General features: G+C 39.6%; 1 protein-coding gene across 3 annotated transcripts in view; it reads left to right on the top strand.

The window, feature by feature from the left end:
• LOC149137967 (octanoyltransferase LIP2p, chloroplastic-like) overlaps nt 1-25,911 on the top strand; it is a 75,022-nt gene that overhangs the window by 22,249 nt on the left and 26,862 nt on the right. The window contains exon 1 of one of the 3 annotated variants that reach the window (XM_089449250.1): nt 12,780-12,984. The exons of the other annotated variants lie outside the window; for them this stretch is intronic. The gene's annotated coding sequence lies outside the window, so the exon portion shown is untranslated. Of the gene's footprint in view, nt 1-12,779; nt 12,985-25,911 lie in introns of those variants that run through there. 3 annotated transcript variants of the gene reach the window in all.

Below are 25,911 nucleotides of genomic sequence, written 5' to 3'. Positions count from 1 at the left end.
CTCGAACTTGTGACAAGATGGGTACAACAACGACAACATGATTTCTTCTTTGATATGTATGTAAGCTTCTCTCTCAAATTATTTTTCTTATCTCTTCTTGAGATGGCAATGGGCCATACATTTTCATGAGCTTATTTACTTCTTTACTCTTTCCCTTTATTTGCTTCATTCGATCATTCGTCATGGAAAAATATTTGTAAATGAAATCTTCCTCATCTAAATAATTAAGGCCATCCATGCGATCCGATCCCTCACTTCAAGATTCCCTCTCAATTTCAGGTGCATGACAAGATCCATCATCATGTAACTCTTGACACTTCCAACACCATGAAAAGTGCTCTTCATTTACCATAATAGGAGGATTTATAAGGAATTGAAAGTCTTTGATCTTGGGGTGGTCTATTTTTGTTCCATGTTGTATTCCTCCTCGGGAATCAATTTTGTAAACTTCTTTCTAACTGAAGGAATCTATTGTTTGTCATTGTTTGTTGTGTTGGAAATACTGAGAGGGGGGTGAATCAATATTTCTTAGCAATTATCACTTTTTATTTTTTTTCTTCAATGCATTAGTTAATCTTCAGTTATTATTATGGTTCTTCTTCAGATGATCATAAATAATAATCAACAGTAGACAACACCATACAACAATGCAAAAAAATAAAACAGAGGACACAAAGATTTTTAGGTGGAAAACCCCCTCTGGGTCAAAAACCACCGAACGCTTCTTTAGTAATTGTCTTCTCCCTGTTAAAAGAAAATTGATTACATCAAGATTTCAGCTACAACTGAGGGAGGCGTCAACCCCCTAATTCACAAGCTACAACCTGTAGGACGCTATTAGACCCTAATATCCTGTTGCAACTAGAAGGACACTCCGATGCCCTGTAGATCAGGCCACAACCTGATGAGTGCCCCAACACTCTGTTTACCAGCTGCTATCGGAAAGGATGCTTCGCTGCCCTGTTAGTTTATCAGCCACAATTGAATGGACGCCACAACGCCCTGTGCAAGCCACAACTTTCCCTAGCACCACCTTGCCGCCCTGAAGTGTTCTCAGGCCACAACTTGAAGGTGACTCCAATCACTTGCATTGCACCACCCTGCCACTCTAACGAGCCAGAAGACCACGTTTCACAATTTTCACACTAGATCGCCTTGTGCTCTGAATCAATATAATAATGTTGTAATGAAGATAATGCGTATCTTGTCAAATCCTGGTAGCCACTGACCACTGTACAATCCTACTCAAGCTAACCACTACACAATATTATGTTGATTTGTGTATGTTAAAATTGGCAACTAGGGCCAAACTCCATGTGGGTCTTCTTATTTATGGCAGCTGATATTTTTCTTGGATTCCTCTCATTGAGAGGTGTAGGATTGATCTAAAGATCATTTGATTCCAACATGTATTCATGGAGATATGAATTTATTTGTGTTATGGGACAATTCGTCAAGGTCGGCCAACAACCAAATTGCCCCCACATATCCTCAACGTTTTAGTATAAATAGAGGTGGCCTTCAAGTCATTTGAACAATCATCTCTTGTGATCTCTCTCCACTTGTCTTTGGGTTTTGGTGGTAGGAGAGATCAAAAGGGATATGCTGTCCTAAAGGATGCCCTAACTAATATGCAGTCATGAAGGCTAACGATGTCAGGGAGGAAGGTTTCATAACGCAACAAGGGAGTGACCTAAACGCAGGTCTAATGTTCCATTGATTGGTTTGCATATCTACTAGTTGGTGGAATATAGAAGTTCGCAAGTGGCTTCATAACTCTGTATTGAATGCTCTCGCATCTTTGTTACGGGATTGTCTCACATATGGTATGACCGCAATCCCTTTTCGCATAAGGTATATCCGTGTATGTCATAATCTCTGGCCCGCATATGGAATAACCGGTGACTCGTTGAAAGGCACAGTCATGTCCGTAGAACGTATGTAATTACAATACACTGTAATACATGTATCAATATGTATGGTATACTCTGTGATTTGTAATTAACATCGCACTCATTGTATAAACTTGCATTGCACTATGTTTGCATTATATATTATCATCACACTGTGTATGGCATGGTCTAGCAAACAACACATAGCAGACAATGTTTCTTTGACATGGCAGACAATGTCATGGTATGGCAAACAACATGTATATACATGATATGGCAGACAGTGAACAACATGTATATACATGGTATGGCTGACAAGATTTTGGTATGGCAGACAATATATATATTATATGACATGGCAAACATAGTATCCATGATAGGGTAGTCTCCCTAGTGACATGATATAGTAGACATGGCAGACAACTTCATGTATCACGATCCACAATATGTATTCTTTGTTTCTCTTGATTGATACACTTTAATATGGTTGGAATCAAGATGCTTTGGTTTTCTTTAGACATGACATCAACTCACATTGCTCCTCTATATGGGAAGCATCATTGTATGGAGAGACCTAGTTGCAGTTCATTACTGGGCTAGGCCACAGGCCATAGCCAGCAGTGGAGACCTTTTTAGGAGCTGTGTTCATAAACAGTCCTATAGTGCAGCACAGTGATAGTGGTGCAACATAATGATGTGATAGGTGACAGCATGATGGGCACAACATGGTGCAGTATGGTGCATCATGATGAATGGTGAAGAATAGTGCACAATGACAATGGTGCAACACAGTGATGATTAGTGCAACATGATGAGATGCAGCATAGCAATGATGGGTGCAACATGGTGATGGAATCACCTTGGAGGATCAGTTGAAGCAGTTTGCCTTCACCTGAGTTCAGATCAGCTACCTCATGTGTCATCTTCTTAGAGAAGATCTCTGCTCTTATTATGACAAGTCAAAATGTTGACTTCTGATGTATATGTACTATCTCTCTCTCTCTCTGCTGAACTATTGAAGAACATAAGAAGAATTGATCAAGGGTTTCCCCACATTGGGGTTTGTCCCTGGCTGGCGCCACATCTTGTGTCCTCTTGTCTTGGCTTGTTTTCTGTGATTTATGTTTATGTTCTATCTGCATTTTACTATCATGCTAAATGTGATTGCTAATCTGGAATTGATATTGAGCTAATATGGAAAATTGAAGTAAATTTGCTCTCAGCATAGAACATACCTAAAATTAACATTGTATCAAAGCTGAGGTGAAGACAAAGCCCAAGAAAGAGGGAACGAGCAATCACCAAAGACAGTTGGAAAGGACAAAAAGGCTCAATGGGTTCCTCATCCCACTTCAAATTCACCAAGGGTGAAGTCAAAGCAGAGAAGATTATCAAAGTGGCGCAATGGAAGCATCTGGTGTCCTACCTACAGGTCACTTCAATGGGAAGTCCGGATCTAAGAAGAAGGAAAGGCAGATGCCTTGCTTGCAATAAGTTTGGCCATTATGCGAAGGAGTGTCCGAATAGAAGGGACACATCACTTGATGATGATAACAATCATTCCAGGGGCATCTTCAATGATTGAAGGAATGACAGGTACAATGGCAAAAGAAAAAGGAATGCAGGTCATCAAGGAAATGGCCGACTCTTCAAGAAAGCAAGGAACTCCAGGTATGAAGAATCAAATGTTGCTTCTGAGTATTATCTTATGTCAGCCCTCTCCAGACTCTGGGAATCTGGCTTATTGATAGTAGTGCTTCAAGGCACTTCATTGGATACAAGGAAGCTCTCTCTAATTTGATAGAGAATGAGATAATCGTGGAGATTATTCTTGGAGACAGTGCCACCTATCCCGGAAAGGGTGTAGGGAATGCTACCCTTCAATTGAATGAGAGTAGCACGATTCATTTACAAGAAATTCTTTATGTACCTGATCTCAAGAAGAACCTGGTGTCCATTTCGGCAATGGAAGTCAAAGGTTTCAAGGTGGCATTCATCGATGGAAAGGTACATGTTTGAAAATGGAATTTTCAAGATGCTTTTACTCATGGGTTTAGGGTTGGCAATTTGTATCTAGTTGCAGGAAGTCCATTGGGGACCATGTCAGTTGACACATCTCTTCTATAGCATCGGAGGTATGCCCATCTTCATTGTGGAGCCCTACTTGATGTGAGACAGATGGTGACAGGGATGCCTGAATTCAAGAAGAGCATGAAGGTACATGCCCGAGATGTACCAAAGGAAATCTTACAAGGGGACCATTCCCAAGGGGTTTGAGATTCATGATCAGGAATCTCATGTAAGCAGGTGGAAGAAAGCCCTCTATGGCTTGAAGCAAGCACCCCGGGCTTGGTATGAAAGGATAGACAACTATCTAATGAAGCTGAGATTCACTAGGAGTGAAGCCGATCCAAACCATTGCTTTCAGGTTGTGGATGATAGACCTCTCATACTGGCACCTTATGAGGACGACCTCTTTCTAACAGGTGCAGACCCTCTCATTTACAAAAGTAAGAGGGAGTTGGATTCCGGATTTGGAATGGTGAACTACAAGCCCGTGACTACCTCAATGAAGCCTAACTTTAAGAAGTTATGCGGTAGTGATGCCGAACCTGATTTGGAAAATGCCTCTGAGTTTCATAAACTCATACTAGCATTGATGTTCTTGGTGAACTCCCGTCCGGATATATGTTTTGCAATTAGCATTTTCAGCTCATATATGGTTGAGCCTCATTGGATTGGTGACAAGAATCTTTTGAGATATCTTTGGGGCACAATTGAGATACACAGCTGGAAATATGAAGCTGCATGATTATTCAAATGCTGACTGGGCAGGCAGTGTGGAGGATTGCAAGAGCACTTCTAGGTGCTGGTTCTCTTTGGGTTCAACTTCAATATCCTCGATGAGCAGGAAGCAGAAGACGGTTGTTTTGAGCACCGCTGAGGCCCGATACATAGTTGCGAGTATGAGCTCATGCGAAGCTGTCTGGACACGTGTTGGATATCATCGTGATCTTCTGTGACAACCAGAGGGGGATTCGATTGTTAAGGAATCCCGTGTTCTATGATCGCTCCAAGCATATAGACATCAGGTACCACTTTATCTGGGATATGGTACATCGAGGAGCAAGAAGGCTCCATCACATTGGGACTGATGTGCAGGTCGCCGATATTTTGTCGAAGCCCCTGGGAAAGGTCAAATTCTTGACTTTCCGAGAACGACTAGGAGTCGTGGAGAGACTCTCTCCTAAGGGTCCTGTATGATATGGACATTGAGCTCTGAGAGCTCTGTGGGGGCTTGGGGGTACATCTTGGAGCGATGAGCAACCATAGGGTGAGTGGTTCAGCCTTCCCCTAATGGTCTGCTATGTAGGCAGGATGAGTGGTTCATCCTTCTCCTGCCGAGACACAATCATAGGGTGAGTGGTTCAACCTTCCCCTAGTGATTTATTGTGTACAGGGTGAGTGGTTCAGCATTCCCCTAGTGATTTATTGTGTACAGGGTGAGTGGTTCAACCTTCCCCTAGTGATTTATTGTGGGTGAGTGGTTCAACCTTTCCCTGGGATACCCCTGGCGACATATAGGCAGGATGAGTGGTTCATCCCAATGTTGCATGAAGCGGAAGCGTTTTTTGGAAGCGGGGATGCCGAAGCGTCATTTTCCAAAAATCTAGGAAGCGAAGCATCCGCAGAAGCGTCTGCTATATATATATATATTTATTTTTTTGCATTTATACTCAAAACAAACATCCCAAATACCAAATTAATTGTAGAAGACATGAAAACACGCATATTTTTGCATAAATCAAGATAGATATAACATCCATTGTACATTAATGATCTAGAATCTAGATTCTTCTCCTCTTGTCTAGCCTTTGCCTCTACCTTGATTGTCTAGGGATATTAGTCAACATTGCCCAATTTTGATCAAACTACCTAATTCAAGACTTAAAATATGGTAGAAAAATCTTAACATGTTTGATCGATGATTTTGACTTGATTGAAAGGTAATTTTTTGCTAAGGGCGTGCCACGTGACAAAGAAGTTCAACAATTAACACCACCAACACTAGGGTACATATAGGGCTTGGTGCTCTTGATTAAATGCTAATCGCATACCTTCATACTTGATATAATCTAATGAAATGCCACAATCCCATTGATCCTGAATTCCTGAAAACTGTTAAGTCTGCTGAATTTTGAATAGGATATGAAATTCTATTTTCTCCATATGAAGTCCAATGAGGCTGGAACCACTCTCAAACATCCTGAGTCATTTCATGGTAATGTTAAAATTTAAGTAAAATGATGAAAATGAAAAATAAAGGAGAATGTCACTTTTACTTTAAGAATTTAACATTACCATGAGGGAGCATCTGCTATATTTATATTTTTTTTTGCCTTCATTCGTCACCCTAACCTAAGGTGGACCCACCCCCAACAAGCAAACTCACCTAAAATTAGAAAAAAAAATGAAAAAAAAAAGATTTTCTAAACGCTTTTCCGGAAGCTTTTCTGGAAGCGTACGCTTCCTCCTCCGAAGCGCCACGCTTCCGACGCCCTAAGCGCCGTACGAAGCGCGCTTCGGAAGCGGCGCTTCGGAAGCGGCGCTTCGGAAGCGGCGCTTCCGTATAGCGCTTCCAAATTTCCAGGAAGCGGCTAAAAAAGTCGAAGCGGCGCTTCCGAATTCGGAAGCGCCGCTTTCGGCCAAGCTTCCTAGGCACTTCCATACGGGACGCGCTTCGGGGCTTGGAACTGTGGGGGGGGGGCACTTCGTGCAACACTGGTTCATCCTTCTCTTGCTGAGACATCCTACCCATGCAGTTTGGGACTCATGGGAAGTACCTCTCATTTGGCCAATGAGAAGGGAAATGAGGATAGGGATCTTAGTAGTACGGATGGACGCATTGTGTTACTGCTGTACTCCCTATGCTATGATGATATTGATCTAGGATCAATTGGAACTGACTTCGGGGTAGTAAGAGTGATATAACTCACTCTCTTTTGGAACTGACTTCGGGTCAGTAAGAGTGGTATGAGACACTCTCTTTATTTGGAATTGATTTCGGATCAATAAGAGTGGTATGAGACACTCTCTTTATTTGGAACTGATTTTGGATCACTAAAAGTGGTATGAGACACTATTTTCTTTGGGATTGACTTTGGGTTAGTAGAGGATGGTATGATACATTCTCAATCACTTATTCTTCTTCATAGTTCAGCAGAGCAGTGCAGGGCACTGATGGCAGAGATAGTACAGTCTGGCAGATGGATTAGCAGATGGAGTTCTCCCTAGTTGAGAGGGAGTGTTAAAATTGGCAACTAGGGCCAAACTCCATGTGGGTCTTCTTATTTATGGTCGTTGATACTTTTCTTGGATTCCTCTCGTCGGGAGGTGTAGGATTGATCTAAAGATCATTCGATTCCGACATGTATTCATAGAGATATGAATTTATATGTGTTATGGGACAATTCATCAAGGTCAACCAGCAACCAAATTTCCCCCACATATCCTCAACGTTTTAGTATAAATAGAGGTGGCCTTCAAGTCATTTGAACAATCATCTCTTGTGATCTCTCTCCACTTGTCTTTGGGTTTTGGTGGTAGGAGAGATCAAAAGGGATACGCTGTCCTAAAGGATGCCCTAACTAATACATAGTCATGAAGGCTAACGCAGTCAAGGAGGAAGGTTTCATAACGCAGCAAGGGAGTGACCTAAACGCAGGTCTAATGTTCCCTTGATTGGTTTGAATATCTAATAGTTCGTGGAATATAGAAGTTTGCAGGTGGCTTCATAACTCTGTATCGAATGCTCTCGCATCTCTGTTATAGGACTGTCTCACATATGGTATGACCGCAATCCCTTTTCGCATAAGGTATATCTGTGTATGTCATAATCTCTGGCTTGCATATGGAATAATTGGTGACTCGCTAAAAAGCACAGTCACGTCCGTAGAACGTATGTAATTACAACACACTGTAATACATGTATCAATATGTATGGTATACTCTGTGATTTGTAATTAACATCACACTCATTGTATAAACTCGCATTGCACTCTGTTTGCATTATATATTATCATCACACTGTGTATGGCATGGTATGGCAAACAACATACCGCAAACAATGTTTCTTTGACATGGCAGACAGTGTCATGGTATGGCAAACAACATGTATATACATGATATGGCAGACAGTGTCATGGTATGGCAAACAACATGTATATACATGATATGGCAGACAGTGTCATGGTATGGCAAACAACATGTATATACATGATATGGCAGACAATGCTTTGACATGGCAGATAGTGAACAACATGTATATACATGGTATGGCTGACAGGATCTCAGTATGGTAGACAGTATATATATTATATGACATGGCAAACATAGTATCCATGACAGGGTAGTCTCCCCAGTGACATGATATAGTAGACGTGGCAGACAACTTCATGTATCACGATCCACAATATGTATTCTTTGTTTCTCTTGATCGATACACTTTAATATGGTTGGCATCAATATGCTTTGGTTTTCTTTAGATATGACATCAACTCACATTGCTCCTTTGTATGGGAAGCATCATTGTATGGAGAGACCTAGTTGCAGTTCTCTGCTGGGCTAGGCCATAGGCCATAGCCAACAGTGGAGACATTTTTAGGAGCTGTGTTCATAAGTAGTCCTATAGTGCAACACAGTGACAGTGGTGCAGCATAATGATGTGATAGGTGACAACATGATGGTCACAACATGGTGCAGTATGGCACAACATAGTGCAACATGATGAATGGTGCAACATAGTGCACAGTGACAATGGTGCAACACAGTGATGATTAGTGCAACATGATGAGATGCAACATAATAGTGATGGGTGCATCACAGTGATGATTAGTGCAACATGATGAGATGCAGCATAACAGTGATGGGTGGAGCTTGGTGATGGAATCACCTTGGAGGATCAGTTGAAGCAGTTTGCCTTCACCTGAGTTCAGATCAGCTACCTCATGTGTCATATTCTTAGAGAAGATCTCTATTCTTATTATGACAAGTCAAATGTTGACTTCTGATGTATATGTACTATCTCTCTTGCTCTGCTGAACTATTGAAGAACATAAGAAGAATTGATCAAGGGTTTCCCCACATTGGGGTTTGTCCCTGGCTGGTGCCACATCTTGTGTCCTCTTGTCTTGGCTTGTTTTCTGTGATTTATGTTTATGTTCTATTGGCAATTTACTATCCTGCTAAATGTGATTGCTAATCTGGAATTGATATTGAGCTAATATGGAAAATTGAAGTAAATTTGCTCTCAGCATAGAACATACCTAAAATTAACAGTGTAGCTTGGGAGGTACTCCATGCCCTAGGGTTTAGGGTTTGGTGGGCAAAGCACCACAAGGGTAGCTTGTGGTCTTGGAACCCAAGTATGGGGTTTTCTCACCCATAGTGTTTTGGGGCAAAACCATGATGGCTTCACAACATGTGATGGATGAGGATGATGGTGCTTGGAAATATGATTCCAACGCAACGAAAATCGTCTGAATCTGAGTTGTCGTTAGAGAGATAAGAATTTTTGAATTTGACTAGTAATTATTGGTTGACAAGTAGGCTGACTTGAGAGCCAATGGATGTGTCACTTCAAATGTGATGTTGAGCCCTTGTATGTGTATAAATACAAGGCGTATTGAAGTCATTTGAAGCATCCAATCTTATGCATCACATACCTTAGAAAGAGAACTTGTTGGAGAGAAGAATTTTGTGCCCTAACCACAACAAAAGAGGATCTGAAACATCGTGGGTTAAGGTTTGTTTAGGGGTCCGTTTTTAGGGCAAAACTGCTGGTGGGAGGGCCGAAGCTCTATTCTTGTAGGCTGCAGCCAAGGCAGGGAGAGCGAGTTAGTTTGGAGGCTGTTTGGTGGGTGGACAGTCCTCATAAGAGGCTGCCACAGGTCTGTCTGTCTATACACTTGTAGGATGTCGTTGTCTTTTAGGAGGATAAGTTTGTGTTTAAGGGCTTGAATCTGCCCTAAAAGAGCAGCGTGGAGGGGCAACCTCCCATTGAAGGACAACCACATTTCATAAGGGCAATTCTGGGCCAGATTTGAGGACGGTTAGGGACTGTGTTGTGTGCCCTAACTAGTCCCAGAAATTGCAGCAGTGCAGGAGTCACAAACAACAATGTTTTGGTATGTGTTGGGTCACAGTTTGGTGACCAGAATTGGATCAAACTTGTTGTAGCATGTTGGAGCCATTTAATGACATTCTGAGGTGAGGAAAAGTCATATTAGGTGCAGATCCAATAGTGACGATATTGGGTGCCATAGGACTATTGGAGGGCAGCGTGTTGGCTACCCAAAGTAGCCCTAGACGAGCTATCTTGAAGGACTAAGAGCAGCTGAAGGTTGGGTGAAGATAGGTGCCAAAGTGCAACACTTTGATGGATGAAAGTTGTTGCTAGCGTGGCAAATTGGAGCTCAGGAATTAGGCCTACCCAGGGAGCAGTTTGATGAGCTTGTGTTCGTTGTAGCAGATGTGACTCGCGACGGTGATAGGAGGCAACCCTCTTGGAGTCTCGATGTGTAGATGCTTTGATGGACTAAGGCACTACTAGTGAGCAGCACGGAAGCGAAGGACTGACAGGACGAGATACGACATAGAAGCTGCAACGAAGATTGTCATTGTATCTTGTAAACCATAGACTGTTGTATTACTCAGTTTGTTTAATATAACAAAGATTGGGATTGTACATATTGTACAATTTTGTTTAAAACTGTGTATATTGTGCATATGTGATTTACTGCTTTATATTTTCGTTGTGCAAAGTAGTTTATGGTTGAGATTCTTGGCTTGGTAGCGTCAGTGATTTTAAGACTTTAACTTAGACCCAAGGTCGTGGAAATTCAACATACAACACATCAAGGCCTCACTGCTAACGCTGCCAAGTCAACTAACCACTGCACAAGCTGACCACTATACAACTTGTCATCACTGATCACTGCCATTGCTCAACTGCACATCACTGTCACTGCTCAACTGCACATGAATAGATGAGCATTCACGAGCTCACAAACTGGGTACCAACTGCACGTCACTTCACTGCACTGCTTACGAATGAATAAGCATCAAAGCTCATATGCAGGCAACCCACATCACTATACCAAACTGCCTGTACCGGCCACTAAAGTGTGATGATGGCTCAAACCAAGGTGCCTTGGGTCATCCCTATGACCTGCTCGCAATGCTCTCAAACTTTGCCCAAGGAGGGCTACCAGCATATGTCTTATTGCCGCTGCTCAGATAGTCAATGTGCCATCATCATTTATTGCTATCATATCAAGTAGATCACTGTCACATAGGAATTGTCATGTCAATGGTTTTTATCTAGCTGTTGTGAACTAAAAGTGAAACAATATATATGTACTCCTACTATCACAATGTCATTTTCAAGGTATCAATGCCAAATCTATGTGTCAACTCATTGTCAAGTCTTGTATACTTATATGTCAAGTCAACATGTCATGTCTTTATGGCAAGCAACAATTAACTATACATATATCTTGGATAGCCAATTAAATCACTGAGGTCGTTGTAAGTACACATTATCACAGACAATACAATCAAGTTACTGTATTATTGTTACAATCCTTAATTCATCATAATGAATGGCATAGTTCCACTACTAAATCATATGAACAATAGCACTGCTGCCATCACATCAAGTCAAGTCAAAGAGTTATGTCAAGTCATGTCACTGTTTTCACTATTACACTAGGATTGTCACAAAGATGTCTATATGTCAACAAAGTCTAGTCATCAAAAGTCATTATCATCTTTACAGTCTCACTGTTTTGTATTGTTGCAGGGTCACATGAGGCAAGTGTTATTGCATAATGATTATTTGTTACTTTACTTTGTTTCAGAATTGCTGCTAAATTAATCATTGGCTTAGTGCATTTGATTCCTGAGGTTACTCATTGATATACAAAGAGATTACTACCACTGTCTTAAGGTGAAATCCAATGTCATATATTGACAAGAGGACCTCTGACTAAGGTGTCTTTACATTTGTATTTTTGTCAACGATGAAGTAGGTGCCAATGCAATACTAACATACATCCAAAGGTCCAAAAAGAAAGGGAGACTGGCTGATGTGCAAATGAAAACCTATTCCAAACTTCACGTCTTTTACTACAGACCTATGACCTTTCATTGGTTTGTAATTTCAGTGCATAATCATGTCACAGTTGTGTCATGTAAGGGCTGTCATCCACCTGCAAAAACAGTTTACCCAAGCGAATCCAAAAAGCCAAAAGGAAAACCTGTGATGAATGCACTAAAACAGTTTTGTGCCCTAATGAGACCTACTCTTAATGCCCAGTCGAATCACTAAATTTCAAAAACAGAAATGATATGGATACTCCTTCAAGGATAAGTGAAACCATCACAAGATACAAAAATTTTGCAATGCAAAACCCTACTCTAAATCAACCTTCGTTGGTCTGCAATTTTGACCTTAAATTTCAGAATTTGAGTGGTATTTGTGTCATGGTTATGCCATTTAAGGACCGCACCTCCAACTGTAATAAAAAAACTAACTCAAGTAAATCCAAAACAGAAGAATATGCAATTCACTGACCTGTAACAAGACTGCACTTAATCATTAAAAGATTTCGTTGTTGTTTTGGAGATATTTCACTCTTAAACCTTTGCTCTTTTTGCAATACCCTTTAACAAGAACAAACCTTCAAAAAACACCACCCAAACATGTGACAAACAAACCAAACTCACTGAGATTTCTTTTTCAAAAAACACCACCCAAACATGTGACAAACAAACCAAACTCACTGAGATTTCTTCGCTGGTTTCCTCAGGGGTCTAAATATCATGCGTTGAAGTTATTGCTTTTGGAGGAGTGATTTAAAGCTTAAAAGGGAGAGTGTACCTGCGAAACACCTTGCCCAGAAAATCCAAATTAAGTAAAAGACAAGAGAAACAAGCCCTAGCCGTCTTCTGAAATTCGTTATTCTACCTCAGGAATTTGAACTATTTCAGAGCATAAAGGCATAAGATATGTTGAACTATGATATGTGAGGTAAGGTATAATGTCTCCTTTTTATAGACGTAGGTGTGGGCTAAGAAGGGCTTCATTGAAATGAACGTTGGTGACTAGGAGAGGTTCCATAAGGAATTAAATTATTAGAAATTAATTATTTCATGTGTTGTGTGTTAAGTAAGGAAAGCCATGAACCTTATGAGTGAGAAAGGTCGTGAGTTTTATGAGTAAAAGATATTAGCCTTTACAATATGAGGGATACCTTTTATGAAAGAAAATAATTTAATACTCTTCCTAAGATTCCTTAAGGTATGGTTAATTTATTTTATAAGTACTATAAATTTGTTTGTTTATGCCCTAAGAAATTTGTACACTAACCCTCTTTGGTGTGTTTTGTAGGTGACACATGAGTGTATTAAGTCAATGATTGATTTATTGTCTTTGGTTTTGAAGTTATGTAACTTATATGGGGTGAGATTACAATGATAAACAATGTCATATGTTGAGAACTGTAGGAGGAGGTGTCATGTCACTACCCCTTGGGGTTTTAGCCCAGAAACTGGGGTTACTAACTTCAATTGTGAATATCTCTCAAACCAGGAGGCCTCTCAGGGCATACCACATATCAACAAAAACATCTTTTCGAGGAGAATCTAATGACATAGATCTTCGACCCAAACTCAATGATTTGACCTACCAAAAACCCTCGACAAAGTCGGGGCACATCCTCAGTCCAGGGAACCCAAACCCTAGGACTTGGGTTTTCAACCATCCAACAGTGTAGCTGCCAACTTGATGTAATCTGACAATTAATAAAGAAGCGTTCATTAACCATTTGACATCAATGACTGGTGTTTTTGGTCAAAGTCAAATCCAGTCAACTCCATGGGTTGACATCAATGACAACACCATCCAACTTGTTATTGGTTAAGGGAGCTAGTAGGCTGCTTTGTATATTTTTCAAAGTTGGCATGGCATCCAAAGCTGGACCTGTTGAATTTAGGGCTCTTGGTTTAGTTTCAAATTTTGATGTTAACGCCGTAGGAGAACCAAAGAGATCTACTTTGCTTGAAACAATGAAATTCTCTTGTTTTGACCGACCATGTTTTGGGATGATTTCAAAGTACTTTGGGTCTTCTCTCTCAAATAGAAACCAAAAGGGCCTTCAAAAACATTGGTATAGTACAATAGGATAACTTTATTTTTTAGGTTTGATGTTTGTAGGTATCTTGTCTAATAGCTTTCGAAACCTAAGATTGAATTCTCTTACAATTTCATTATCTTTCTTCTTTATTTCATGGAGCTAATTAATTAGAGTCTACTATCTTTCTTCATGTTCCAAAATTGCATCCCGAAACTTATTCCAAGTTTTAATATTAACATCATCTAGATTTCGGAGCCACATTCTAGCATCTTCCTGAAATGAAAGGGAAAAGAGTTTCATCACAATGTCCTCTTTGTTGTGTTCTACTTCATGCTTTTCAATTACATCATGGAAGTTTTCAATGCCTTCTTTAGCTGTTATAACATTATTGCTTGAATATTTAGGGCGCCATTTACTATATTTCTTAGGGATGTTATGTTGGGATTCTTGGATAGTTGATATATCCAATGCCTTATACAAATTACTCTTCCACGAGGCCATGACTTCTTTAGCTATTTGTTGTTCAAAAGAGTCAAGGAATAAAGCACCTATGTCTTGGAGGATTTCAATGCTTTTCTTAATTGACTATTGAGAAGCTTTTTTAATCCTTCTTTGGTAAACTTTTGTGGAATCAACATATAGGGGAAAAAACCTTTGGGATAAACTTCTCGTGGAGTATCTCTAGATGCACCTTCTTCATGTGGAGTCGCTAAATGAGTTCTTAAGGTAGATCTTTAAATTTAGACTAATCAACAATGTTCAAGCATAGTTTTCTTGATCCAGGAAATGGATTTTATCTCCAGAAACATCGCTGAAAGTCCCAATGTACAAGTTGAAGACCTAAGGGAAACTAGGAGAGCTTATCCAATGTCATCTCAATAATCCTCTACCACTCTTTAGGTTTATTCTTCTCCAATTCAAGGGGGTAATCCGTAACAACTCTCTAAGTCTAATAAGGGTGATCACTGTTGCCTCAAGAGTCAAAATCTAGCAGTTCTTGTGAGATGCCTCACGAGGAAAAAACCCTGGTTAAAACACAATGAGGTGGATGCCAATGTCACCTCAACACTCGACCTCCTGCTCTTTAGTGGAATTTCACCACATGGGAGGCTTCCCAATATAGGTCACCTAAAGGATATTCTAGGTTCAAGGTTCAAAGGTGACACTTTAGTAGGCTTACTCAAGGTACATGGGCTAAGAACAAGGCTCAATTTCAGGAGATAAGGAATAACATACCTACAAAGAAGCATACATAGATGGACTTGTAGCCTAGGGTTTTCAATGTATGACTCACAAATAACACAACTAGGCATACAAGAAGAGAGAAAAGGTTTGCTTTAATGATCTAATTAACAACAAGAGCCACAAACCTTCAAGTGATCCTAAGTTGAAGCCTTAGTGCAGAATTATGGTTTTTCTAGCCCTAGAATTGCTTACTGTTGATGATGTCAGCCCTAGGGAGGGACTTGCAACCATGCAACTTGCTAAATTTTGTTCTTTTAAGATTTAGAGAGGTAAAATGGCCTCCAATCAACTTAATGCTCATGCCCTAGTTGAATTTGGCCTCAAACCCTAACCCTAGTGGCTTGCCTTGAAGGGCTGAAATTTTAGGAGAGAGATAAAAAGGTAAATTTTTATGATTTTTGATCATCAATATGGATGCCAGTGCCTTCCATCTACTTGGTTTATGGAGTCTTAAGAGAATTTAACCATGGAAATATCAAATCCTTGAAGGGAGTGAGGGGGGCAACCTTAGGTTTTCACTTGCTTACCCTAGCTATCATTTTATGGGGGGATAAATTTACTAGAGAAAAGCTCTTTAGGAGGTTCTCTAGGGAAGTCCAAGGATACAAATTAAAGCATGCTAAAATTCACTAAATTTTTCATATAAACATAAACATTTAGATATGGAACATAGAAAAACCTAGCAACATTTATTACATGTAATAATCAAGAAAGATATTCAATAAAAATTACTCACAAGATATCCAAGAACAAACCTTCTTTAACCCAAAATGATATCTCCACAACAAGCACTAGTTTCCAATAGCCAAATATCCACAAAAGATCACATCTCCACACAATAACGAAGTACAAAAGGCTAGGCCGAAATCTCTAAGAGAGGCCGAGTTCTCCACAAGTGATGAGGTGACTCTCTTTTTAAATGAGCCTTGAGGCCTATTGTTTTTAATTTCTAATTAAAAGGCCCTACACAAGTTTGATTTTTGAGTGTACAAAGAGTAAATTAGGGTTACAAGCCAACCCACTAGCTTTACAACATAATTTGCCAACATAAGCCCAAATGTGTGAGCTGTAGGCCTAAAAATATGATTACGTCATGCCCTTTTTGGGCTTCAAATGCTTCATTAAGGCAAATACAAGGCTGAAATTGGTTCCAAGCATCATGATCATCCTCCATTTGAGGAAAATCCTCAAATCATGTATCAAAGCAACTATGAGGGTCCAAAATCTTGCTGTGGGTGCCACACATCATTTCCATGGGTGTCATATGAGCAACGTGGTGCCTCTTTTCTCCAACATTAGGGCTTCATCAGGTGCAACAATCCCTCAGTCATCCTAAGAATGACCATCCTCATTCGGGCCTTGGATCATGGCATGCCCATCAAGTAGTGTCAAGGCCAGCCTGGGGGCACGTTGGGTCCACTGGTACATCGTCAAGGATCCTACATGCTAGACAAGAGAATCCTAACGTCCTGGCTCCTAGGTGTTGGAAAATGTAACTAGTTTCAGTCTTCATAATTGTCATTGTACTCATGTCAATATGTATATCTTATGTTACAATAAAAAGAAGAAAGAAAAATATTATTTTTAAGCATGGGTTTCATGCTTCATTTTATTGGTCATTTAGGTCAAGCATGCATTTCATGCTCCTAGGGCTTGTCATGTCAAAAGAATATTTTTCTTGAGTCAAAAAAGTCCTTGTTGTTTCTATAAGACCCTACTGGACAAGTTGTAACATGTAAAAGATATTAATTATGGGTCTAGAAAGTCCTATGAGCCTCCAAGCACAAGTCGGCCCTACCAGTGACAAGTCGGCTTAAGAGAGGCTATTTGACCTCATTGAAATGCTATAAATAGACGTAGCTTCGACCTCATTTGATATATTCGATCTACACCAAGAAAAGTTCAATATCAAGCAAGAAGAGGAGCGATGAAGGCTAGAAGACAAGAAAGAAGACCTAACAAAAGAGAAAGACCTAATTTCTTTGTATTTCTGTCCACATGTGCGAAGGGTTAGGGTTACTGTAGGCAGAGAATTGTAGGTTCGAGTTGCAGGAGGTCAATAATTTCAGATCCAAGTTGCAGGAGGGCTGAAACGTTGTTTTGAACTAGCTTTGGCTCTTGTTGACTTTGAAGACATTGACTTACTCGACGAAGAAGTTCTTAGAAGATTGTCACGTGCCAAAATAAGTATTTCTATTGTTCCAAGGGATCGAAGTTGCAGACTTGAAGTTGGGGACCGAAGTTGAAGCTGGACGCTGTTTGAAGAAGGATTGACCATTGTTGACTTGGTTAATCTTTGACCTAATTGGAAGGGATTCTTGGAGGGCTGACTTGTGTTGAAAAGTGTAGCTAGGTTTAGTCTTCATAATGACATGTAATTGTGACTTTTGTAAATGATGAAATATAGAGAATAAACTTATTTTTGTAAAGCTTGCTTCATGGGTTTCATGAGCAAGAGATTTTATTTATTAGATGGCTCCCATTGAGAGCCTTAGGATTTGTCATCAAAGTCAAAGAGTCAATGTCATGTATGAAGAACCCTTCTTGGAGATATAACCATGTATATGAGTCTATAAAATGTCTAGAAAGCCCTCCAACGACAAGCACTAATCCTCCTCTTGATGTCGACCTCAAGATGCATAAGAAACTTATATCGGCGCAGCTTATATGGAGACACGTCTATTCGTAATGTCATGTCGGCTTAATATATGGGACAAACTACTATAAATAGGAGTGAAGGATTTTTTCATTAGTACACAGAACAATTCAATATAACTCTGAGTTTTTTGGTAGAAAAAGACAGAGAGAAGTTCAGATGATGGCACAATGAAGTTTGGATGGGTACCTCTATGATTTCGGAAGAACAGTGGCAACAAGAAGTTCGGATTATCTTTAAGATCAGTGTGACTATTTCGGTGCCCTAGACACAGTCACATAGTTTGAGTGAAGGTTACAGTTCAATAAGTATTCAATAAGTTCTGTTTACCTATGTAATACGGATCACAGTGGTAATTGTTGTTCGGACTTCAGAAGGAGAATCTCAATGCCACAATAATAGACCACAGGTTGGTGTCTAAGGGAATTCAGATCCCTCTACTGTTCATATGCCAGTGGCAGCAAAGAAGATGAGACAATTTGTAGTGCACCACAGTCATACATTTCGGTACTATGAAGGTCATGACACCGAGAAAGAAGATCTTGAAGACAATGATGAGAAGGTCTTGATAAGATAGTGATGTGAAGATAATGTCTTGATGCAAAGAAGGTCGAAGCGAAGGAAGAATCAAGAAGAAGAAAAGACAGTCAAGAGAAGCAGTGTCTTGGTCTTGGAGTGGCTAATAGGTCAAGTGTCTTGGTCTTGGTATTCATCAATTGGAATCTCTATAAGAAGAATTTGTGCGGGTTTTCCTCTAAAAAAGTAAGAGGTTTTGGCCTTGGCTTATAGCCTACAGGCTGTGTCTCTTGTGTATTTATGTTCATGCATTGGTTACTGTTTGATGAAGAAGAACACTAATAATCTAACAAGAAGAAGATCCTAATATAAACAAGTAAAAGCATTCACATGCAGTCACTAATGGAAGAGAAATCACCTAATTGTAATGCCCTAGATTTCTCAACATGGTTTCAGAGCTAAGGTGCTAAAGTCAAAGGAAGGGCATCTAATCAAAGAGACACTCAAGGATCGAGTTTCAAAAAAGGCATCTAAGCAAGTCGAAAGTTATCAAAGCAAAATCTACATTGAAGAGTCAAACCCTAGATCGAAGAAGCAGTCTACAACAGCTAAAGTTTTTGGATCCTCTAGTCATCATCAAGTTATCTACAAAGCAAGGTAGCTCGAAGGACTTTAAAGATGAAGATCACATCATCTTGGAGAAAGTCGAAACCCTAGAAGCAATTCTGATCTGCACTCATTCACTACCAAAGTAGTTGAAGTATCTTGAAAGCAAGAAGGCATTATCATCATCTTCAAAGCTATATCATCCAAGGAAGCAACACATAAATCCTCATCAATCACCCTCATCAAAAGGAGCTAGATCAAAAGGCATTGTCTTCTTTATTGAAGAAAGGCTTTTTTTATTTGGAAGAAGATCATTCAAAAGGGAGCACTAATACATCTTCTTCAACCATCATCAAAGTGATCAAGTTGAAGATTTCATCTTCACTTATCAAGCAAGTATCTTTCATTCTTTAATCAATTTGGTAAAATGACTTCATGTTTGCAAGGAGATCTATAAGTTGGTTGGGTCATCGAAATTCCTTGCATGGAAAAGGAGGATAGTCACAGTCCTCGAAGAAAGTGAAGTCATTGAACGTATCAATGGAAAGGTCTCCTATGAATACATGTAAAGGGATCAAAGGGCTCAATGGATTCTTATGTAATCAGTCAAAGATCCCTCATCCCTATATAGCAGTATTGAAGACATCAAAGAGATGTATATGAAAAGCTCGTGAGACTATTCTCTAAAGATGCGATAAAGAAGGTCACATGACTTAGATCTGATCTAAACAAAATTAAAGGTATCAAATAATGAAGGATATCTTCATAAGATCTCAACTACGAGATCTGGGAGAGATGATAAGAAGATAACCATCACTGTTCTAAATGCATTAACTGATAAACTAGGTAACAAATGTCCATGGGGATAAGAAAGTTACCTCATTCGACAACTTGTGGTTTCTATGCAAGATAGAAGAAGACAAGTTGAGGGCAAAAGTGTTGAAAGTTAAAGTACTCAAACATGTGCAGGAAGGAAAGGGAAATTTGGAAAATTTGTTCCTCAGAAAAGAAAGAAGAATATAACAGAGATTTAATGCTATGGATATAAAAATTATGAACATTACAGGAAAGATTGTCCTAAAGGGACAATATCAAAAGAAAGAGAAGAAGCCCATATCACCAAAGAAGTGGAGGAAGCTGAAGAGAAGAAGTCCAAGAAAAGAGGAAGTAAGAGCTCACAAAAGGTCTTGACATAGCTTCTAAATCTTATGTTATAGGATATGGCTATAATAAATAATAAAGATGCATCGTGACATCATGGAAGCATTAGAAACAAGAGCTCGTGACATCACCATAGGAAACATGAAGGATGTCTAGAACAAAATCCATGGCAATCAAATATGAAGGATATAGCTCTTGGGAACCTCATTGCAAACTGAAGGAAAGGAAGAAGTCATCCAGGACAAGGCTCATCATACATCAAGTCAAAAAGGAAACATCTGCCGAATAGGGACATACAAGATCCTCAAGATTCTCTGATGGAATCCTCATCGGAGGGTTCACCGATCTAGAGAGGAAGCAAGTGTTTCATAAGGAACTCCAACTTGTGGAGTCCATGGGATGATGGTATGATAACATAAGAGATAAAGCAGATCAAGGGGTTGAAGATCTTTTAAATCAAGGAAGCGACTGAAAGAAGCCTAGATGACCTAAAGGTAAATGAGGTATGTATGCTTGTATTTAATATTATAATGTCATGTTGTATGGTTGCAGGTAACATGGATCATTACTTCTATCTTGAGAAGCATGATCAAGGTAAAAGGATCTCCTCCTCTGAAAGGATGCAGGAAGGCATAAGTCGCACTAGATGAAATCAACATAATATGTCCTCATATGAAGTATGAGGTGGTTGTATACAATTGAGGAACTCTGATTGGAAGTTCATGGGAAAGAAACGTGTGGAGAAAGGAAGGAAGAGATTGTGAGATGTGCAACCATGGTAAAGGCAATCAACATTCGGAAGACCAAGAAGATTTGACTAGGTAATCTCCCAGAAAGATATGAAGATTCTAATGGAAGTCTGAAAAAGATGAAGACCCTTGACAATGAATATCTTTAGGAGACGTGTCAACATGCAGGATGCTGATGCACACTGGAAGATGTCATGATGAAAGACCATCACAAAGGTAATTTTGATTTAAGTGTTCATTTCTTATTTTTGAACTAATATCTGGATGGGCTTATTTTCAATACGAAAAAAACGCTTTCCTTTTCATTAAAAAAAGAGAGTACATTCTCTTAGAAACCATACAAAATTGCCCTGTCTGTGACAGATACTCTTTTCCACATATTTTACAGAGTTTATAATGGAAACCATACCAAAATCCTGTTTTACATATTCTGCCTATCAACTCTATTCGAGAGAAACTATGATCAATTTATCCACAAAATTGGAATTCAGTTCCTTAACAATATAGTTTGTAACAATAACACCTTCAAAACAATGCTGTGATGAATTCCTAAAGGATATTGAAGCTCCCTGCATTCATGAGCTTGTCCTGGACATAAACTGCATAATGATACTTACTTGAATCTGAATCGATTCCCCTTTTTGAAAGAAGATCAACAATATGGTTTTGTTCTCTGTAGATGTGAGTGAAGGAGATGCTCTGGAAGGAAGGTTCCAGATTCCTGATGTGTCTCATCCAGTTCGACAGAATATGGGGATTGAAAATTGTGTAATCTTTGACCCAGTGTATAATGCTCTTGGCGTCTCCATGAACATGAATTCTATCTAGCCCCAACCAATTGGCGAAGGTGAGAACTCCCCAAAGTGTAATAAGCTAGGACCAATCTCTGGAAAAAAGGTGATGCTCTTTAAAATCACCTCCCAAACCAACGAAACCTTATGTTCGAACAACCAAGCATTTCGACTTCTCCATATGGCCCAGATAACATAGAAGGGAAGGGAATGGTAGTCCGGCCTATCCTTGGACCAATTAAGAAAACAATTTTCAAGAGAGATCTGAGATCTCAAATGACCCAGTTTAAGAATGGTCATCACCCCAAACCAAACTTCCCTGGCAAAAGAGCATCCAATGAAAAGATGATCAGCCTCCTCATCATGCATCCTGCACATGGAGCAAATACCGGTCCATGGAAACCTCTGCCTGTAAATTGTCCCAAGTGAGAATTCTTTTGTGGATAGCCAGCCACCCAAAGCATTGGAGTTTTGTAGGAATCTCCCAACCCCACGCTGCCTTGTACCAATTGATAAAATTGAAATATTTTTCCGTTAATGGAAGATGATTGTAAATTTCCTTAACTTTTGGGAACCCGTCTTTAGTAGGGCCTTCCCATTGCAGTAAGTCTTCCCCTTCTCCAATGAATGTGCCAGCTGCATAAAGGTTTGTGATGTATGCTTCCCATTCAATGGCCAAGTTCTCAGTCAATCCAATGTCTATAGCTCTCAGCCAAGCCAAATGTGCATTTAATTGATTATTCCTGACAGCTATATGTGCGACTTTGTAGATTCCCTTTTCATGAAGAAGGGTAATAAGGGCAACCGATAAGGTGTGATTACCCTCTAGGCCTTTAATTGCATCTAGGCCTACCTCGACCTTGTTCCCATCCCCGATTGCCCATCTCGTGTTTCCCAACATCTAGTGACAGTTTTCATCATGCTCCTCCATATGTATGAGGCGCCATTTGTCCTTCTTATCCCCATCCTTGACCATGACGAGAGACCATGTCCCTTCATGTACTTATCTCTGATTATTTGCCCCATATGCCATTATCACTAGCTGCCCTCCATAGGCTTTTAATGATTAAGGCACAGTTGAAATTGTGGGTATCCAGAATATCTGGATGGGCTTATGTAGGACTGCCAAAGGGAAGATCTGTGAATGACTTCCAAGAGGACCATATAGAAGGATGTAAGATCCTTTTGGAAAGTATGGCATGAAAGAAAGCTGAATGACATGAAGCAAAGCCAGATGGAAAACTGATGGATCTCTTTCTGATGAAACGAGGACATGACTAACTCATGGATGAAAGTGAAAGATGGTCTGTGCCCTATGAAGAAGTCCCCGAAAGATGAAGACTCCATGACGAAGAATAAATGACATCGAAGGAAGGAGCTCTTCAAGCAATTGGTTATTCCATGATCTCCACATAAGGAGCTGTTGTAGGTCCCTAGTTAAGAGGGAGCTTGAAAAGAAGTTTTATACTTGGAAGAAACTTCGAAATTCCTAAGCCAAGAGGGAGCTTAGGTACATTCCTTTTTGTAGGAATGAGTACATTCCTTTATTGGAATATGTCCTCCCTATTTGAGAGGGAGAGATAGATATGTCATTTTGGTCTTCACCCGGGAAGACATAATAGAGGATTGGGTAATCATTTGGCATTTGATACTATTTGAGGATGAGATAGGGCATCCAATAGAAGAAGTAGTCGTGGAGGACCGATATTCTTTGAGGGCCGGGGAGTCCAAGATAAACATAGTCCTCATGGAACACACCCTGAGTACTCGGGTAGGGGATGTTCCGAGAGAGACAATGATGAGAGTGTCTATAAATCATTGGTCTCGCCAACATTGAACTCAGATATTGTGGAGAGATGGAGTTGTTAGTCAAGGCCTTGCTATGTAACAATGTTGGTTGATATGATGATATACAAATGAATTACCAATCCGATTCTTCTTATGAGAAATTCTTCAGATTGAGAATAACCAAGTACCATTATGAATACATCCCTAGTTAAGAGGGAGTGTTGAAAAATGTAACTAGGTTTGGTCTTCATAATGACATGTAATTGTGACTTTTTTAAATAATGAAATAAAGAGAATAAAATTATTTTTGTAAAACTTGCTTCATGGGTTTCATGAGCAAGAGATTTTATTTATTAGGTGGCTCCCATTGAGAGCCTTAGGATTTGTCATCAAAGTCAAAGAGTCAATGTCATGTATGAAGAACCCTTCTTGGGGATATAACCATGTATATGAGTCTATAAAATGTCTAGAAAGCCCTCCAACGACAAGCACTAATCCTCCTCTTGATGTCGGCCTCAAGATGCATAAGAATCTCATGTCGGCTCAGATTATATGGAGACACATCTATTCGTAATGTCATGTCGGCTTAATATATGGGACAAACTAATATAAATAGGAGTGAAGGATTTTCGCATTAGTACACAAAATAATTCGATATATATTTGAGTTTTTCGGTAGAAAAAGACAGAGTGAAGTTCGGATGATGGCACAGTGAAATTCGGATGATGGCACAATGAAGTTTGGATGGATCACTCTATGGTTTCAAAAGAACAATGGCAGTAAGCAGTTCGGATTATCTTTAAGATCAGTGTGACTGTTTCGGTGCCCTAAACACAGTCACATAGTTTGAGTGAAGGCTACATTTTGGTGAGTATTCAAGAAGTTCTCTTCACCTATGTAATTCGGATCACATTGGTAATGACAAGTAAAGGAACAACAATTCAGACATCAGAAGGAGAATCTCAATGCCACAGTAATAAACCACAGGTTGGTCACTATTGTCTAAGGGAATTCAAATCCCTCGACAGTTCGTATGTCAGTGGCAACGAAGAAGATGAGACAGTTTGTAGTGCACCATAGTCATACATTTTGGTACTATGAAGGTCATGACAACCAGAAAGAAGATCTTGAAGACAACGATGAGAAGGTCTTGATAAGACAGTGATGTGAAGACAATGTCTTGATGCAAAGAAGGTCGAAGTGAAGGAAGAATCAAGAAGAAGAAAATATAGTCAAGAGAAGCAGTGTCTTGGTCTTGGAGTGGCTAATAGGTCAAGGGTCTTGGTCTTGGTATTCGTCAATTGGAATCTCTATAAGAAGAATTTGTGCGGGTTTTCCTCTCAAAAAGTGAGAGGTTTTGGCCCTGGCTTATAGCCTACATGCTGTGTCTCTTGTGTATTTATGTTCATGCATTGGTTATTGTTTGATGAAGAAGAACACTGGTAATCTAAGAAGAAGAAGATCCTAATCTAAACAAGTAACAAACATTCACAAGTAGTCACTATTGGAAGAGAAGTCACCTAATGCTAATGCCCTAGATTTCTCAACAACTTGGTACTTGGAGGAGGACTTGGTCTAGTGTTTTGGGTCTTGGTTTTCAAATTTGAAGCAAATTCTATAAGAAGAGAAGAGTTTCTTTCTTGTTTTTCCCCATGGAGGGGTTTTTCCCTGGCTTGGAGCTTAATTCCCCTGTCCGTTGTCTATTATTTTTGCTCTTGATAATCGTTTGATGAAAAGATCTAATAAAGAAACATAAGAAGATAAATAAAGCTCACAAGCAATTATTAAGTTCAAGGAGAATTGAATTAATAACTGCCTTATTGTATTCTCCAACATGGTATCAGAGCTAAGGTGAACAAGAGATGGCAATTGGAAGATCATCTTGAAGGGTTGGCTTGTCATGGGGAATCATTTACAAAAGGACACAAGGAAAGACGAAGAAGACCTATTGACCTAGAAGGAAGGTTACTACATCAAGGATTTCATCATCTTGGTTTTCCCCTTGGGGTTTTTCTCTGGCTTGGAGCCTAATTCTTGTGTCTATTGTATCTATTATTTTTGCTCTTGATAATCGTTTGATGAAAAGATCTAATAAAGAAACATAAGAAGATAAATAAAGCTCACAAGCAGTTATTAAGTTTAAGGAGAATTGAATTAATAACTGCCTTACTGTATTCTCCAACATGGTATCAGAGCTAAGCTGAACAAGAGAAGGCAACTAGAAGATCATCTTGAAGGGTTGGCTTGTCATGGGGAATCATTTACAAAAGGACACAAGGAAAGAAGAAGAAGACCTATTGACCTAGAAGG

This window comes from Pinus tabuliformis, chromosome X, assembly GCF_031772625.1.
Source record: "Pinus tabuliformis cultivar Carrire ecotype Pingquan chromosome X, CPIR1, whole genome shotgun sequence".
Classification (NCBI taxonomy): Eukaryota; Viridiplantae; Streptophyta; class Pinopsida; order Pinales; family Pinaceae; genus Pinus; species Pinus tabuliformis.
This window is presented reverse-complemented; position numbering and strand designations above follow the sequence as displayed.